The following is an 18,843-nucleotide window of genomic DNA, read 5'->3' as shown; positions in this document are numbered from 1 at the left end:
GTTTTTAAAGACTTAGAAATTTAAAAAATAGTCAGCCATACATAGGAGGTTATGGCAAAAATTTTAGAAATTAGTGAAATAAAATTCATCTTTTATTATTCTAAAAGAGTAATCCTTATGGTTTCTATATTCTAAAGTATCATTTTCATGCATAGAAGATGCATTTTGATTATGTGTATAAAAGATAAATTTTTATTATAAAAGTGTTACTTTTATCATATTTGGAAGTCATGCATAGAGGTATGCATAAAAGATGATTATTTTATTATAAAAGTGTTACTTTTATCATATTTGAAATTCATGCATAGAGGTATGCATAAAGATGATTATTTTATTGTAAAAGTGTTACTTTTATCATATTTGAAATTCATGCATAGGGGTATGCATAAAAGATGATTATTTTATTATAAAAGTGTTTCTTTTATCATATTTGAAATTCATGCATAGGGTATGCATAAAAGATGATTATTTTATTAGAAAAGTGTTACTTTTATCATATTTGAAATTCATGCATAGAGGTATGCATAAAGATGATTATTTTATTATAAAAGTGTTACTTTTATCATATTTGAAATTCATGCATAGGGGTATGCATAAAAGATGATTATTTTATTATAAAAGTGTTACTTTTATCATATTTAAAATTCATGCATAGGGGTATGTTATTATAAAAGTGTTACTTTTATCATTTTTGAAATTCATGCATAGAGATATGCATAAAAAATGAATATTTTATTATAAAAGTGTTACTTTTATCATATTTGAAATTCATGTAATAGAGGTATGCATAAAGATGATTATTTTATTGTAAAAGTGTTACTTTTATCATATTTGAAATTCATGCATAGGGGTATGCATAAAAGATGATTATTTTATTATAAAAGTGTTACTTTTATCATATTTGAAATTCATGCATAGAGGTATGCATAAAAGATGATTATTTTATTATAAAAGTGTTACTTTTATCATATTTGAAATTCATGCATAGAGGTATACATAAAGATGATTATTTTATTGTAAAAGTGTTACTTTTATCATATTTGAAATTCATGCATAGGGGTATGCATAAAAGATGATTATTTTATTATACAAGTGTTACTATTATCATATTTGGATTTCATGCATAGAGGTATGCATAAAAGATATTTTTATACTAAAAGTGTGATTTTCATTCTAAATGGATTTTATGCATATATTAGATGCATAAGAGAAATTCTTTTATTCTAAAAGTGTAATTCCTACTAAATTGAATTTATGCATAGAAAGATGCATAAAAGATTGATTTTTATTTCAAAAGTGTTATTCTCTTTAAAATGGAATTTATGCATAAATAGATGCGTAAAGAAATCTTATATCAAATATAAGAATTCTCTTGTATTTTATAAATAGATATTGAGATGTGATAAGTTGTGATAAGATGCGTATGGGAAGTGATAGGATGTGATAAGAGGTGTATGAGATGTGATAAGATGCGTATGGAAAATGATAGGATGTGATAAGAGGTGTATGAGATGTCATAGGATGTGTTAAGATGAGTTAGGATGTGATAAGATGTGAATGGGATGAGGTAAAAAGCGTATCTGATGGGATAAGATGTATATGGATTGTGATAGGGTGAGAATGGATGTGATGTGGATGTATGAATGTAGATATGGATGTGAATGTGAATGTGGATGTGTATATATGGATGTATCGATGTGGATGTGGATGTATGGATGTAGATATGGATGTGGATGTGTATGTATGGATGTATCGATGTGGATGTGGATGTATGGATGTAGATATGGATGTGGATGTGGATGTATGTATGTGAATGTGGATGTATGAATGAGGATGTGAAAATGGATGTATGCATGTAGATGTGGATGTATGGATGTGAATGTGAATGTGGATGTGGATGTGGATGTATGGATGTAGATACGGATGTGGATGTATGTATGTGAATGTGAATGTATGAATGAGAATGTGAAAATGGTGTATGCGTGTAGATGTGGATGTATGGATGTAAATGTGGATGTGGATGTGGATATGGATGTGTATGTATGAATGCGAATATGGGATTGGATGTATGATGTAGATGTACAAACATGGATATGTATGTATAATGAATGTGAATGTGTACGTGAAATAATGTGTCGTCGATATATGAGTAAATGGATGAGAATGAGTACACATTGAATGGAATGTGGAATAAGTAATGTGGACTGAGGAGGGATAATGTGGAAAGACGAGAGTTCGATATAGAAACTGTATTTTGTGATTGTTTGTAAATGACTGTTTTATGTCAAGAATGCTGGGGAAGCATTTTGACTGTCTTATGGATTAAGGTCATGGAGACCTAACTGATAAAGTTGCAACTGCTGAAGGAGAGTCAATGGAGGACGTCTCGCGTAGCAAGGTCGACGGAGGTCTTGAGCAGCCTCGGTTCGATTTAAATGGTGATCTTCCGGTACGGTGGATGAGGGACCAAGGAAGCAGTCTATGAGTGAAGCGCTAGGTCACCTGCGAAGGATCCTAGAGGGTGCTGACCATACGGTGCTCGGGCTCTGGGTCGCCGAAGATACCCACACGTGCGTCGTGGAAGATATTGGACAAGGAGTAAGAGTTGTTTTCTGAAACTGGGCATGGATCTGGTTGATTGACCTTGCTGGTCCTCAACGAATGAGTCCATGGCTCTCTCATATGGATCTGTTGATTGATCTTGCTAATCTTCAATGAGGATTCCATCTTGATTTTTATATGAGAAAATATTGTGGGGTACTATGAGCTAGGAACTATTGAAAAGGCCCCTGAGTGAACAGGTGGTGAGCGTTCTGGTTGCCAATGATGCCATAAGTACACCGATGAATGAATGATTGGAAATGTGGATTCAACCAGAGATTTCGAGGATTATCATCAGTGACATAATGGTTTCATTAAAGGATTGTTTTATAGTTAGTTGATGCTGAGAAAAAGGCAATTTCATATTGGGTGTGACTAGTTTTATATTTGCATGAACTTCCGGCTAGGGGGCCTGGGAACTCTTTTCCTTGGTACGCGGGACAGAACCTAACCAAATTTCCAATTGGATCCCATCACTACAGTGGTTGGGCGGTTGGCTAACCCATGGGGAAATAGTTGCAATAGCTGATGGAGAGTCAATGAGGACGGACGTCTCGCGTGGCGAGGTCGGCCAAGGTCTTGACCAACCTCGGTTCGATTAAAAATGGTGAGCTTCCAGTACGGTGGATGAGGGACCAATGAAGCGGCCTATGAGTGAAGCACTAGGTGACCTGCGCGAAGGAACCTTGTCCGGATAAAACTGACGGATTAGTCTCTTGTCCGGATATCCGTGGGCGAGGCCCCGAGTGTGAGACCCTATCCCGCGCAAGAAATGCTACTTCCGCTGCTAGCACCATGAATCTGCTGCGCGGTGGAGACAGGGATCTCACAGATGGTCAAACAGAAAGGGTAAAAAAAGTAATCGAAGATACTTCGGTCATGCTGTGGTGGCAGGGAACCCAAGAAGTGGCTAAGCTATCTACACCTAGTCGAGTTCGCCTACAATACTTCTTATCACCAAAGTATTGGGATGAGCCCTTTCAAAGCTCTATATGGACAAGATTGCTTAACTCCATTAACTTGGTCCGACCCATTGATTAGGGTCGAGATGTCCAAACATATGCTTGATGACATGGAGCAGCAGATGTAGTCAATTCGTAAAGATTTAAAAGCTATCCAGAGGATAGACAGAAGCAATATGCAGATAAGATAAGGACAGACAGAAAATTTGAAGAAGCAGATATGGTCTTCATTCGAGTACACCCCAAAAGAAGTTCTCTATCTCTTGGGAAGTACAAGAAGTTATTCCCCAGATATTGTGGACCATATCGGATTACAAAGAAAGTAGGTGACTTAGCCTATGAGCTTCTTCTGCCTCCTCATCTCAAAGTACATAATGTATTTCATGTGAGCCTTCTTAAAAAGTATATACCAAGCCCGAATCATGTGCTTGATGATGAAATCTTAACTTCTTCAACCCAAGGGCAGATGGAACTCCAACCTAAAGAAATCCTTGATGTTCGAGAAAAGGTTCTCAGGAACAGAATTCTGAGAGAATTATTGGTCAAATGGAAGTTCTATCCTTTTGAAGATGCCACCTGGGAGAAAGAAGCCGAACTGTTGTGGGATTACCCCCAGTTTGCGAGATGAGGACATCTCGCATTTTTCAAGTGGGAGAGAATGTAAGATTCCTCTCTAGCCTTGCAAGATGTCCAGTATCTTCCCCTGTAATCAAATCCCTCTCTTCGAAAATATAAAAGATCTTGTTTCTACTACTTGTTTTTACCTAGAGAGAGAGAAAATGTTCTACAGAGAGGTTATTCAGATTTTAGATATTTTTGGATGGAAAAATATCTCATCTCATTAAAATAAATTCCCCCAAAATAGAAGTTCAAAAAGATTTTCAGAAGGTGCATTAGAAATCAATTATAATATGTTCAAAAGGCCTTATCCTAGGGGTCTAGAAATCAATTATAATCTGTTCAAAAGGCCTTATCCTAGGGGTCCAAATTTTCTAAACATTTTAAATTAAGGTTCTGAGGGGCCAATCAGATTCATCCAAATGTGTGGAGGAGATAAATAGAAGAAATAAAGAAAATCCCCCCAAAAATGAGTAAAAACTCATAAGGTGAAGAGTGGACTAAGGACCAAAGGAAATACTAAAAAAAAGAATTTTTGACACCTCAGAGTGGGGATTCCCCCTCATGAAGGAGATGCCTATTTCACATCTGTGGTGGAGTTTTAAATTCTCAAATATTGAGATATTTCATCTCTCCTCTCTCCTAATTCAAGTCATCATGGATAAAACCAAGTCCTGCTGCCAAGCCATAAAAGAGATTAAGAAAGAAAGGAGATCGATGGAAGTAAGATTACTGCTGCGAGCGACAAGTAAGAGTTACGACTTATATAAAAGAAGGAGCTAGCGTAACCTAGAAGCCGACGGTGTATCTTATCCTTGAAATTTTACCGTCTTTCCATGATTTGGGCTTGGCACATATTTCTTTAGAAGGCTTACATGAAATACATTATGAACTTTGAGATAAGGAGGTAGAAGAAGCTCGTAGGCTAAGTCACCTACTTTCTTTGAAATCCGATATGGCCCACAATATCTGGGGGATAACTTCTTATACTTCCCAAGAGATAAAGAACTTCTTTTGGGCCGTACTCGAATGAAGATCATATCTGCTTCTATGAATTCTCTGACTGTCCTCTTCTTATAAGCATACTATTTCTGTCAATCTTGGGCAGCTTTTATATCTTTATGAATTGCGTGCATCTGTTGCTCCATGTCGTCAAGCATTTGTCTGGACATCTCGACCCTAATCAATGGGTCGGACCTAGTTAATGGAGTTAAGCAATCTTGTCCGAGACGGACCCTGATTAGATTGGTATGAAGGAATTGGTCTCTGAATTTGGGATTTTGACTTCCCTGTGCCCTTGTCATGGCAGGAGTCGGGTAGTCTTTTAACTGATGTGACCAAAACCTTGGCATCCAAAACATCGGTTCTCACTTCTGAACTCATCGTTCTGAATCCTTAAAACAGGTGGGGCTCCTGAGAAAGTATTCTGGGAAAAGAGTCTTCCTTTTTAAACAGAATCTTTATTTTATTTTAGAGAGGGAATAGTTATAAGATCAGAAAGGGAGGTTCTTACTCCTGTACACCTCGAAGGCTGGGGGAGGAATCTTACAGTTTTCTTAAAGGATTGTCTTACGCTAGAATGTTGGAGCAAGCATTTGGTATATGTGTTTTTCTAAGGGAAGTTTGGTTTGCAGCTGGCAGGGAGGGTTCAAAGGATGACTCATGCGGCAAAAACCTGCCCAGGTCCTGACCAGCCTGGGTATGGTGTAAAATGGTGTGCTTCCGGTATGATGGGTGAGGGCCCACGAAGTGGTCCCTGAGTGAAGTGCAAGGACACCTAAGGAGGATCCTGGAGGGTTCTGACCAGGCAATGCAGGGGATTGCAGTGCTTATTAGGACACCCATGTGTATGTCATGGAAGATATATATATGTATGATGACTAGAAAATTATTGTAATCTGTTACTGGATCTCGTTTGCTGACTTGCTGGTCTCAATGGAGAGTCTAGAGTGATACTGTTTTGTGAGAAACAAGGATTGAATAGAAATTTTGAGTTATGACATCTGTAACCAATAATTGTTTGTCAATGGATTGTTTTATAAGTTAAAGTTTAAAGAGGAGTGTGTGCGTATCTGTATTCTAAAGCAAAAGTTAAGAAAGGCATCAATTATGGGTGGGTGAGTACTTGTCTGGTTCTACCAATTCCAGTGCTTGGGCGGTGGCTATAACCCATGGGCCGGCGGATGAGGCTGGAATCTGTAGAGTTTATATAATAAAATTGATTAATAGGAATACGCTTAGAACTCGAGTAGTTAAGTAAAAGCATGAAGACTTCTCTAATGAATAGATCAATGGTTGTGCCTGATTCAATTAGGAAAAAAGCATTGATTCATTCAAGTTAAGTCTGTAATAGTTTCCCTTCTATCTGGTTTAATCTGATGAAGTTTAGTTCAGTACCTTGACCTCGTTAAGAAAATAAAAATGGTGGAATCGTGCCCGTTTTTCGAGATCCCTTGTTTGGAGAAAATATTTCCTAGGCCGACTCCATGCCAAACCCAAAACTAGCATTTCAGAGGGCTCAAGGAAATAAGGTAGAGCCTATATAATATTAGCACTTTTCCTAAACATTCGAGGTGTGATTTCCATGTGGAATTGACATAGAGGTCATCCATAAAAACCTTAAGGAATTTTCACACCTTGTAGGCCATTCACATTAGATGCTAGAAGGTGCCAGGGGCATTGGTCAACCCAAAAGGCATGACACGGCATGCAGAAGTTCCCCATTCAGTAGCAAAGGCTATTTTGTGTTAGTATTTGGGATCGATCAATACATAAGCATTTCTAGAGAATCCATCTAGGAAGCTGAAGCTTCCTTTCTTGCGACTCTTTTGAGCAAGTGCTCTGTGAAGGGTAAGGGATAGTGATCTCGTATAGTGGCAGCATTGACCTTTTTGAGGTCCATGCACACTCGCAACTTTCCATTCTTTTTGGGCACTATCACTATGGGTGATACCCATTCCATGTGCTCAATTTTATAGATGAATCCGGTGTCTATGAGTAGATCAATTTCTTCTCAAACCATCTTGGAGTATTGTGGATTCCTAGGGTAAGATCTTTGCTTGACCGGTCTCTCTCCATCAACCATAGGAATGGTGTGTTTTTGGGAGGTACACCCTTTATATCTATGCACTTCCAGGCAAAGAAATCTAGGAATTTAGTGCGGAGAGCGATGAGTTTGGTTTCTTCCTCAACCGAGAGGTCATCCCCAATGTAAATTGGCCTTGGGTCTTTGGTTGGGCCTGCCAGGTTAACTTCCTTCACCTTGGATGGACCGTCATACGAGGTCCCTAGCTCTCCATTTTGAGACCTTTGGGCCAAGTCATATTGTACAAATCTATCAGCCAAATTAAAGATTTTGAAGTGTTCGGGGACTTGTTTAGTCTCTTCTGCTTTAGCGCTTTCCTCTTCTATCAATCTTTTGGCTTCTTTTTCTGCAAGTGCAAACTTCTTATTATGCAATTTTCATGCGAAGCGGCAAAGATTTTGGGGTTTGGGCTGGGGTCCAACAGGTTCCATTGGTTTGGGGGTGGTCATGTGGACTAGGAGGGAGTTATTGGTGAAGTCCTTTTCCAGACTTGGTTGAAGTGTTCATGTGCTTCAACTGCCCCTACATATTTAAGCCAGTGGATGTCTAAGTCACTAGGAAATACATAGCATTCTTGTCTAGGGAATCCATTGTGTTTGTGAGTTCTATGTGAGCGTGTTCCTCATGATGGCTCCACATTATCGGCCTTTTCAGTCTCATGAGTGGAGACTTCAGGCAAGCATGTAGAGAGATGTAATCTCCTGCCCATTGGCTATCGTGAACCTGGCTCCCATGTGTATCGGAAGTATGTCCAAGGTGGCAACGATATGCATCCGATTCTCGGAGTCTTCTAGCTCCAAGAGGGGTGCACATTCCTTGCTATCCTTTTCCTCATTATGGCAGGTTTGGCACAAGTAGACTGCAATGGATCAGGTGGTTCTTAATGAGTCCTTTGCGAAGGGTCGGCCACTCATGGGATGGACCTTCTAAGTGTGTAGGCTGATCTTGATTGTTTGGTCTTTTCTCCGAATATAGATGTAGTCAGTATCCCAGTCATGGATCATTTTTGTCTCCCTCAAGGATGTAATCATACAAAACTAGCTATTAGGTGTGGTAGAAGGTGGTTCCAAGGATCTTGATTTTTAAATCCTTCAAAAGACCTATGGGCCTAGCAGTGGCTTCATCAGCAGCAACAAGTTTTACCAACAAGGTTGTGTCAACCATGGTTGGTGCCCCCCAATGTGGACATGAAATATGATGTCCTAGTTGGGGGGACCTCAAAAGAGGAGCACTTGTTGCCAAGGCTTTCTTTAGGGTGTTATATGCCTGTTGGTATTCCTCTATCCATTCAAAGAGGTTTAGGAGTCCATAGGGGTTGAGCTATATCGACATACATGAAAATGAAATGCCGATAGTAGCCAACGTGTCCCATGAAGCGCTAGACTCCCCTAAAGTTGGTTGGTGGTGGAAGCTCAAAGATGAGCTGAGCCGCACCTTGCTCTCATAAGCGGAGATCCCTTGTTTGAAGAAAATATGTCCTAGGACGACTCCATGCCAAACCCAAAACTAGCATTTGAGAGGGTTCAAGGAAATAAGGTAGAGACTATATATTTCTAGCACTTTTCGTAAACATTCGAGGTGTGCTTTCCACGTGGAATTGACATAGAGGTCACCATAAAAACCTCAAGGAATTTTCACACCTTGTAGTCCATGCACATTAGACGCTAGAAGGTGCGAGGGATGCATAATGAATCTAAGATGGTCCATGTGACTGGGTGAGGAACCATGTCTACTTAGAGTTTGATAACTCAATCCCTAGAGCTATGATTGGCTTTGTACATCCTATGGGTAGTGGTGGAATTTTTGAAGCTCAATCTAATACCACAATCCATTATGTTCCATTGTAGTAATGCTTCAATTGCAAAAAGGATAATGACACAAGCCTATGGAAGTATTTAACCTACAAGAAGCCACAAGCCATAGATGAGGGAGATGATTTAAATTGGATTCAAATGATGGCTGCATTGGCCACATGGGGTAAGCAAGGAACAACATGGGTGACTCCTGATGGCAAGGAACTTCCTAAGGTTGTACCATTGTAAATGTTGAGTGCCACACACCCAAACACTGAGGAAATTAGGGAGTACAGTAAGATTAAGTCTACATGGGAGGAAAACTTTGATTCAACCACCTCTAATTCATACACCTCTGATGAAGAGTCTGAAACTTAGACCAAAATGAGACTACAACAAACATTGGAGATTGAAACTAGCACAAATAACACCGAAACTAAAACTGAAAGAGAAAGCTTCTCCAATAAAGTAGGAGATCACGGAGAAAACAGAAGAAAAGAAAATTTTATAAGGTAAACATACACTTGAGACTAAGTAAAAGAACAACCACAGTCCAATAGCTACAATACATTGTGGCAGAAGTACGTGTTCCCACCGAAAAAAGCCCAATGGGCTACAAACCCTCTCCTGCTCCATAAGAAGGTAGAGCAGAGATCCAATCAAGGCAGCTAGGGAGACTCTCTCTAGGTGCAGAAAAGTAAAAATAACTGAGAGGTTATATCATACAATAGGAGGGGGGGAAATCCAAATAGGTGGCCTGTAGTGCCAGTGGGGGGCACCCGCGTGTAGAGTATAGAAAGGGCGGCTGTGCCAAGTGGTGTGGAAGGCTTGGCATCGCAAGATCGCTCGATCCGAGTCGCCCCGAATGCGGTCATACTGGCCTCACAGGGTGTGAATCAACTCCTACCAGATAGCCCGAATAATCTCTACTAGTGGCTCCAATCTCCCCTCAAAGGCCTTGAAACAACGGGCTCTCCAGGTGAACCATATGGTGAGACTGCTTAGGAGCTCCCATCGTAAATCCCTCTCCTGTGTCCAGCCGACTGTCGAGAAATCTGGTGAAGGAACAAGGTGAGGTTGGCCCCCAATGAATCTGATGGCCTGGTTCGCTTGCTCCGTCTCGTATCCCAGAGCTAGCCCTGACAAAGTCGACCAAGCAGCGGCTCCCCACGTATACATTCCCTCTAGAGAGAGGGGGGCAAAAATGCACAAAATCCTCAACCAAATCTGTTGTACCTGTGGACAATCCCATAGGCAATGTCACTGTGTCTCCAATGGGTGGCCGCATCGGACGCACGCCGGTGGAAGGCCACTATAGACAAGCCAGGAGGTGCCAACTACAGAGCCCCTGTGGGCAACGAGCCCCCACTGGAAAGCCGAGATCCTGCGAACCTGTCTGCTGCTAGCCCAGAGCTTGGTGCAAAAATCCTCCAGGAACTCCTGTGAGAGTCCCCATAGTCGCCAATGCTCCGATGCACCTGGAGAGACCGTCCTCCTCGCAGTCAAAATACGCCTCCCCAACCGGACAGTGTACTGGAAAAAGGTGATCTTTGTGGCATTGGGGGACGCATAAGGATCATGCCACTCGTACTCGCCAGGGTCCCACTGGAGCAAGGCAAAGGGACGCGCAGCATATGTCCATATGCACCAATCAGAGTCCACATATGCAAGGTCAGGATCAATATGCCACTTTTGAGAAGCGGCGGCCACTACCCATATCCTCTGAAAGATGCACTCTGCAACCAAAGACGACTTCTCCTCCACTCTCTGAAGTCTTCCCTCATCCTGTATCTCATAGTAGAGGCATCTACCATCCTCAGTGCAAGCTCTGATAGTAATCAGGATCTCCAACTGTGTAAACTCTAGCCTGCAGCCCCGCTGCTGAAAAAGAAGCTCCTTCCAAGGCTCAGCGCACCTGGAAAAGAAGATCCTTCCAAGGCTCAGTGCCTGGAAGCAGTCCCCAAACAATAAGCTTCCCCAAACAAGGCTCTACTCTGATCAGATGGATCTATAATGCCCAAGCCCCCCTAGGCCAGCTGAAGAGTAATAACTGCCCAAGCAACCTTAGCCCGGGCCGACTGACCATCCTGCCCCAACCAAAGAAAGTTCCTGATCAGCCTCTGTACCTGGCTGATAAAAGAGCAAGAGAAAATCCAACAAGATGTGATATACCACATAGTCGCTAAAAGCACCTGATTTGTCACCACCACCCTAGGAAAGCTGGAGCTATACTCCAATATAAAAGCTTCTTCTGAATGCTCAGAAGAAGCGCACCGATCTGCTGCTCAGGTGACAAATCAAGTCCAATCTAGCATCCCAGATACCGCACTGTTGTGCCAGGAGGAATCCATCTAAAACCCGGGTCTCGGCTCCATGCCGGAGAGCGGGGACGCTACTGATCCAAAAAGCCACTGTCTTGCGCTAATTGATCAATTCTCTGGAAGCCACACCAAAAACCTGTAGAGATTGCTCTGGCCTCTGTAGATTGGCCTCCTGGCCATGCAAAAACAATCCCGTGTCATCAGCAAACTCAGAATCAAGCAAGTCCTCACCCCGGAGGACTGGAAGCTGGAGTCCTCTCAAACCCACCTCCTGTGCTGTCAGATACATGCTCATAGCCTCTAGAAAGAAAAGAAAAAGGAACGGAGCGAGAGGGCATCCCTGACGGACTGATCTAGTCAGCTCAAAACTTGGCCCCCGTCCTCCTGCCATCAACACCTGGCTATGAGCTGTGGAATATAGAGCCGCCACCCCTCGAATCCAGTCTGGCTCAAAACCCAGGCAAAGCATAGTGCCCTCTAGAAAAACCCAGTCGACTCTATTATATGCCTTCTCAAAATCAAGAAGCATAATGACCAAGTCCTCGCCAAGAAATCTAGCTCGGGTCGTCGCCTCCTAGAAGGTGAAAATGTTGTCAAGGATACTGCACTCCTTGACAAATCCTGTCTAGGTAGCATGAATCAAATCCCCAAGGAAGGGCTGGATCCTCAAACTCAAGGCCTTGGCTAGGACCTTGTAGACAGTATTGAGGATCGTAATAGGCCTCCACTGTAGAATATCATCTGACACTCCCTCCCCCTTGGGGATAAGAAAGATCAAGCCCTCTCAAAAACTCTGTGGCATCACCCCAGTGTCCAAAACCTGCTGAAAACCCCTATGGAGGCCTGGCCCTGAAAGGTCCCAATAGCGCATAAAAAGGGCAGGCGTCAATCCATCCTCCCTAGGGCAACTATGACGCGGGAGGGCCCTCAAAGCCTCATCAAGCTCATCCTTTGAAAGGGGCTCACCCAAAGCTGTGCGCATACGATCTGTGACCCTCCTCTGCACATGGGCCCACACAGTCTGTCTGCAAGCATCACGTGCCTCCGTGGCTGGCTCCGTTGAAAGCAGGTCTTTGTAGAACTTAGTGGCAATAGCTCTAATCTCCTCAGGCTCAGTGGCTAACGATCCATCTTGCATCCTGAGCTGGCGTACTCTTGCTCGAGCATGGCAGGGTCCGGTGATCTCAAAAAACTCCCCAGTCACTCTATCATCAAGCTGAGTCACTGACAGGCCTGGCAATGATAGTAAAACTCGTGTCTCTGCTCCACTACCTCTCTAACCTCCTGGCGTGCCTGGCTCAACTGCTAGGACACCACCCACTCACATGTAGGCTGCTGCTCTTGAAGGTGTTGGAGCAAAGCAAGGTTATGTGAGGTTCCTGTTCCCACCGAGCAACGGATTCGGGGTACTAGCAGCGGAAGTAGCACTTCTCGCGCGGGACAGGGGTCCCACACTCGGGGCCTCGCCCACGGATATCCGGACAAGAGACTAATCCGTCGGTTTGTCCAAAACCGAAACCGGAAAAACTTCCTTTACCCGGAAAGCACGGGCGATTCCACCAGGATAACTCTTTACTCTAACGTAGTCAAGATCATTACTGATCAAACTGATCTGACTGCACCTTTAACGGTACTTGGTCAAATCAAGGAAGAACTTGCACTTGGATCATTGGGATCAACGCTTTTTTCCCCATCAAGAGGCACAGCCGTTGATTCCTATCCATAGAACAATTTCTATCCGGAATTTACTTCATCTATCGTAATAATAGAAATTAAATCTCGATTTACGGATCCATCAGTCCAGCCTAACCCCATCCGATCCCATGGGTTAGCCAACCGCCCAACCACTGTAGTGATGGGATCCAATTTGGAATTTGGTTAGGTTTTGTCCCGGGTACCAAGGAAAAGAGTTCCAAGGCCCCCTAGCCGGAAGTTCATGCAAACATAAAACTAGTCATACCACTTACACACCCAATATGAAATTGCCTTTTTCTTAGCATCAACTAGCTTTAAAACAATCCTTTAATAAAACCATTATGTCACTGATGACAATCCTCAAAGTCTCTGATTGAATCCTTATTTCCAGTCATTCTTTCATCGGTATACTTATGGCATCATTGGCAACCAAAACGCTCACCACCTGTTCTCTCAGGGGCCTTTTCCATGGTTCCTAGCTCATAGTAACCGGCAATATATTCATATAATAGAATGGAGTCTCCGTGGAAGATCAGCAAGATCAACCCACAGATCCATATAAAAGAGCCATGGACTCATCTGTTGAGGACCAGCAAGGTCAATCAACCAGATCCATGCCCGGTTTCAGAAAACAACTCTTACTCCTTATTCCAATATCTTCCACGACGCACGTGTGGGTATCTTCGGCGACCCAGAGCCCGAGCACCGTATGGTCAGCACCCTCTAGGATCCTTCGCAGGTGACCTAGCGCTTCACTCATAGGCCGCTTCCTTGGTCCCTCATCCACCGTACCGGAAGCTCACCATTTAAATCGAGCCGAGGCTGGTCAAGACCTCGATCGACCTTGCTACGCGAGACGTCCTCCATTGACTCTCCGTCAGCAGTTGCAACTTTATCAGTTCAGTCTTCATGACCTTAATCCTCAAGACGGTCAAAATGCTTCTCCAGCATTCTTGACATAAAACAGTCATTTACAAACAGTCACAAATACAGTTTCTATAACGAACTCTTGTCTTTCCATATTATCCACTCTCGGACCACATTACTTATTCCACATTCCATTCAGTGTGTACTCTCGTTCTCATCCATTCACTCATATAGACTACATTATCTCACATACATCTTCATATTCATTATTCTACATACATATCCATGTTCATACGTCCACATCATACATCCAATTTCACATTCATACATACGCATCTACATGCATACATTCACATCTACATTCATACATCCATACCTCCATTTCCACATCCACACATCCACATTCATATTCATACATCCACATTCACATGCATACATCCATTTTCACATCCTCATTCATACATACACATCCACATACATATATACACATCCGTATCTACATCCATACATCCACATCCACATCAACATTCACATTCATACATATACATCTACATGTATACATCCACATCATATTCATACAACCATATTACATCCATTCTCGTCCTAACACATCCCATATACGTCTTAACACATCCTAACTCATCTTAACACATTCTATCACATCTCATACACATCTTATCACATCTTTTTACATCTCATACACCTCTTATCACATCCTATCACTTTCCATACGCATCTTATCAAATCTTATCACATCTCATACACATCTTATCACATCTTTTTACATCTCATACACCTTTTATCACATCCTATCACTTTCCATACGCATCTTATCAATTCTTATCACATCTCATACACCTCTTATCACATCCTATCACTTTCCATACGCATCTTATCAATTCTTATCACATCTCATACACCTCTTATCACATCTTATCACATTTCATATCTTTTTTTTTTAAAAGAGAATTCTTATATTTGATATAAGATTTCTCTACACATTTATTTATACATAAATTTCATTTAAGGAGACTAACACTTTCGAAATTAAAATCAATCTTTTATGCATCTTCTTATGCATAAATTCAATTTGGTAGGAAATTACACTTTTAGAATAAAAGAATTTCTCTTATGCATCTAAGTTAAGCATAAAATCCATTTATGAGAAAAATCACACTTTTAGTATAAAAAGAATATCTTTTATGCATACCTATATGCATGAAATCCAATATGATAAAAGTAACACTCTTACAATAAAATAATCAACTTTTATGCATACCTCTATGCATGAAATTCAATTATGATAAAAGTCACACTTTTATAATAAAATAATCAACTTTTATGCATACCTCTATGCATGAAATCCAATATGATAAAAGTAACACTTTTGATATAAAAATTTTCCTTTATGCATACTTCTATGCATGAAAATTAAAAATGATAAAAGTAACACTTTTGATATAAAAATTTTCCTTTATGCATACTTCTATGCATGAAAATTAAAAATGATAAAAGTAACACTTTTGATATAAAAATTTTCCTTTATGCATACTTCTATGCATGAAAATTAAAAATGATAAAAGTAACACTTTTGATATAAAAATTTTCCTTTATGCATACTTCTATGCATGAAAATTAAAAATTATAAAAGTAACACTTTTGATATAAAAAATTTTCCTTTATGTATACTTCTATGCATGAAAATTAAAAATGATAAAAGTAACACTTTTAATATAAAAATTTATCCTTTATGCATACTTCTATGCATGAAAATAAAAATGATAAAAATAACACTTTTGATATAAAAAATTATCCTTTATGCATACTTCTATGCATGAAAATAAAAATGATAAAAATAACACTTTTGATATAAAAATTTATCCATTATGTATACTTCTATGCATGAAAATAAAAATGGTAAAAATAACACTTTTGATATAAAAATTTATCCATTATGCATACTTCTATGCATGAAATAAAAATGGTAAAAATAACACTTTTGATATAAAAACTTATCCTTTATGCATGATATTAAAATTCAATTTCTCCATGATTATAATGAAATTCTTTCAATTAATCTAGGATGATAATTCCTAGAATATGGTACGAAGTCCTCTTTTTATGCTTTGAATGAAATTATTTTATGCATAATTTTTATAAAAATTTTGCCATAGCTCCGCTGCTATGACTGATAAATCTCAATTTTTCTAAGGGATAATGCTTATCATTAAGGAAATAAATTAAAATGATCTCTAATTGGATTATTAATCCATAATGGATTGAATCATCAATATACATAAACTAAAAGCATAGAAAAAAGCCATTAATTTGGTCTCAATCATAGCTTAATCTTGGGTTAAGGAAAAGCTTTATGAAAAGCTTGATTTGGATTGAGAATGGGTCATGAGTATGACCATTTCTTGAGTGAGAGAGAGAAATTACATAAAAACTATTAGAATTTAGACATAAATGGAAATTAACTTCAATAGCATTTATTAAATTATGTAACTCTTCACTACTAATCACCAATTAACTTCAATAGCATTTAAAAAAACCATACCAATTAAGCTTCTCAAGCTTGAGAGGGGTTGAGAAGAGAGAACCATTGAGAAATTATAGAAAGATCAATATTCACTAATTACCTTACAAATAGCTTGATTCTTTGTTCACGGTAGAGGCCCCCAACCAATCAATTGGTTAAGTATGTTGATGGAGCCACTAATGGGGATTGAAGAAAGAGGGAAGCTCCAAAAACTAGTGAATTATTAAATGAATTCACAGTTCTTGGCTTAGGTGGAGTAGAGTAACGATGCATAAACACTATATCTTTTTCAACAAGGGGGAGGCTTCTATGTATAGGAAAAATTGAGCTCCTAACCAAACAAACTGATTCTAGACTTTTCTAAATCAGTTTGGTCAATATTTGACCATTTTTAGGTCAGTTAAGCTAACTTTTTGGAACTAGACTTGAATGAGGAGAGAGGAGAGATGAAATATCTCAATTTTTATGAGTTTAAAACTCATTCAAGCATGTGAAATATGCACCTTCTTTAAAGAACTCCCCTTCCTTACATATATGTCATAATGGAATCATTTTAATATTGCTCATAGTTTTTTTACTAATAAACCTTGTACATTTTCAACTCTTCATCTTATGTGAAATATGCACCTCCTTTAAAGAATTCCCCTTCCTTACATATGTGTCATAATGGAATCATTTTAATATTGCTCATAGTTTTTTACTAATAAACCTTGTACATTTTCAACTCTTCATCTTATGTGAAATATGCACCTCCTTTAAAGAATTCCCCTTCCTTACATATGTGTCATAATGGAATCATTTTAATATTGCTCATAGTTTTTTACTAATAAACCTTGTACATTTTCAACTCTTCATCTTATGTGAGCATTTACTCATTTTTGGATACCCAAAATATCTCATATTTTTAATATTGCTCATAGTTTTTTACTAATAAACCTTGTACATTTTCAACTCTTCACCTTATGTGAGCATTTACTCATTTTTGGGTATCTTCTTTTTACAAATTTGGATTTATCTCTTCCCTACACATGGATTGATGCTATTGGCCCATAGGAACCTTAATTGGACCATAGTCTAAAGATTTCTGAAAATCTAGACCCTTAGACTAAGGTTCTTTATACCTATTTCCAATTAATTCCAATTGCACATTGGAAAATTCTTTTTGAATTTCTGTTTCAGGGGAACTCATCTGAATTATAAGAGATATTTTTCTATCCAAAAATATTCAAAATCTGAATATTCTCTCTCTAGAATAATTTTTCTCTCTCTAGGCTAAAATAGTTAGCAACAGGGTCTTTATATTTCTGAAGAGGGTTGATTACAGGGGAAGATACTAGACATCAAAAAGGGGTTGGGGGAGGAATCTTACATTCTACCCCACTTAAAAAACGCGAGATGTCCTCATCTCGCAACTTGTGATAATTTCGCAAGATTCACGAATATGAGACTTAGAGAAAAATTTTAATCAAGATTAACCACCAAGATAAGTCTTAAAGAGAGCAAGATTCAAAATACGAACAAGATTTAAACTTTATTCATTCTTGAAACTTATACAGTAAAGATAAAGGAACTCTTTACACTTCCATAAGCCCGTCCATCATATGGTCACAAAAGCAGTCCTCACAAGCTGCACAAGTATAAGGTAACTCATCTATGGGAATGATTCTGTGGGTTATTGCTGCGCCTATCTCAGTGGTATGAGGTGTTCTAACAAAAGGACCTCTGAGAGGCAAGCCAAAAACGGGGTAAAGGCATATCTTCTCATGAGGAAGAAAACACGCCAGTAAGAAGACCCGCTCAGAAAACCCAAGATGTCTTGATCTCATGACGCAGTAGTATCGAGGACCCAAACCCAAGGCTTCGATAACCATGGCCAAGCGGACATTGTTACGAAAGTGCTGCTGACCCCAGGGTGTTACCCTAGTTATGTCTTGATAGGTCCGCCATTTGGTCTGCGCTACAGAAGTTCCTAGGTGAGGAAAAAGTGAGCGCTCATACTGTTCTATAAAATCCTTCTTCACAGACTCACTTGCGTCTTGAAGGTGAGGAATCATTATGGATAAAACTAATTCTTGTTGCCAAGCCATGAAGGAGATTAAGAAAGAAAGGAGATCGATGGGAGTAAGATTACTGTGAACGACAAGTAAAAGTTACGACTTATATAAAGGAAGGAGCTAGCGTAACTTAGAAGCCAACGGTAACTTGCCACTGAAGTTTTACCGTCTTTCCATGATTTGGGTTTGGCATATTTTTCTATAGAAGGCATTTAGAACTTTGAGATGAGGAGATAAAAGAAGTTCGTAAGCTATATCACCTACTTTCTTTGGTCCACAATATCTGGGAGATAACTTCTTATACT

Source organism: Cibotium barometz, chromosome 26 (genome assembly GCF_041138505.1).
Source record: "Cibotium barometz isolate CiBa-2024 chromosome 26, ASM4113850v1, whole genome shotgun sequence".
Lineage (NCBI taxonomy): Eukaryota > Viridiplantae > Streptophyta > Polypodiopsida > Cyatheales > Cibotiaceae > Cibotium > Cibotium barometz.
This window is presented reverse-complemented; position numbering follows the sequence as displayed.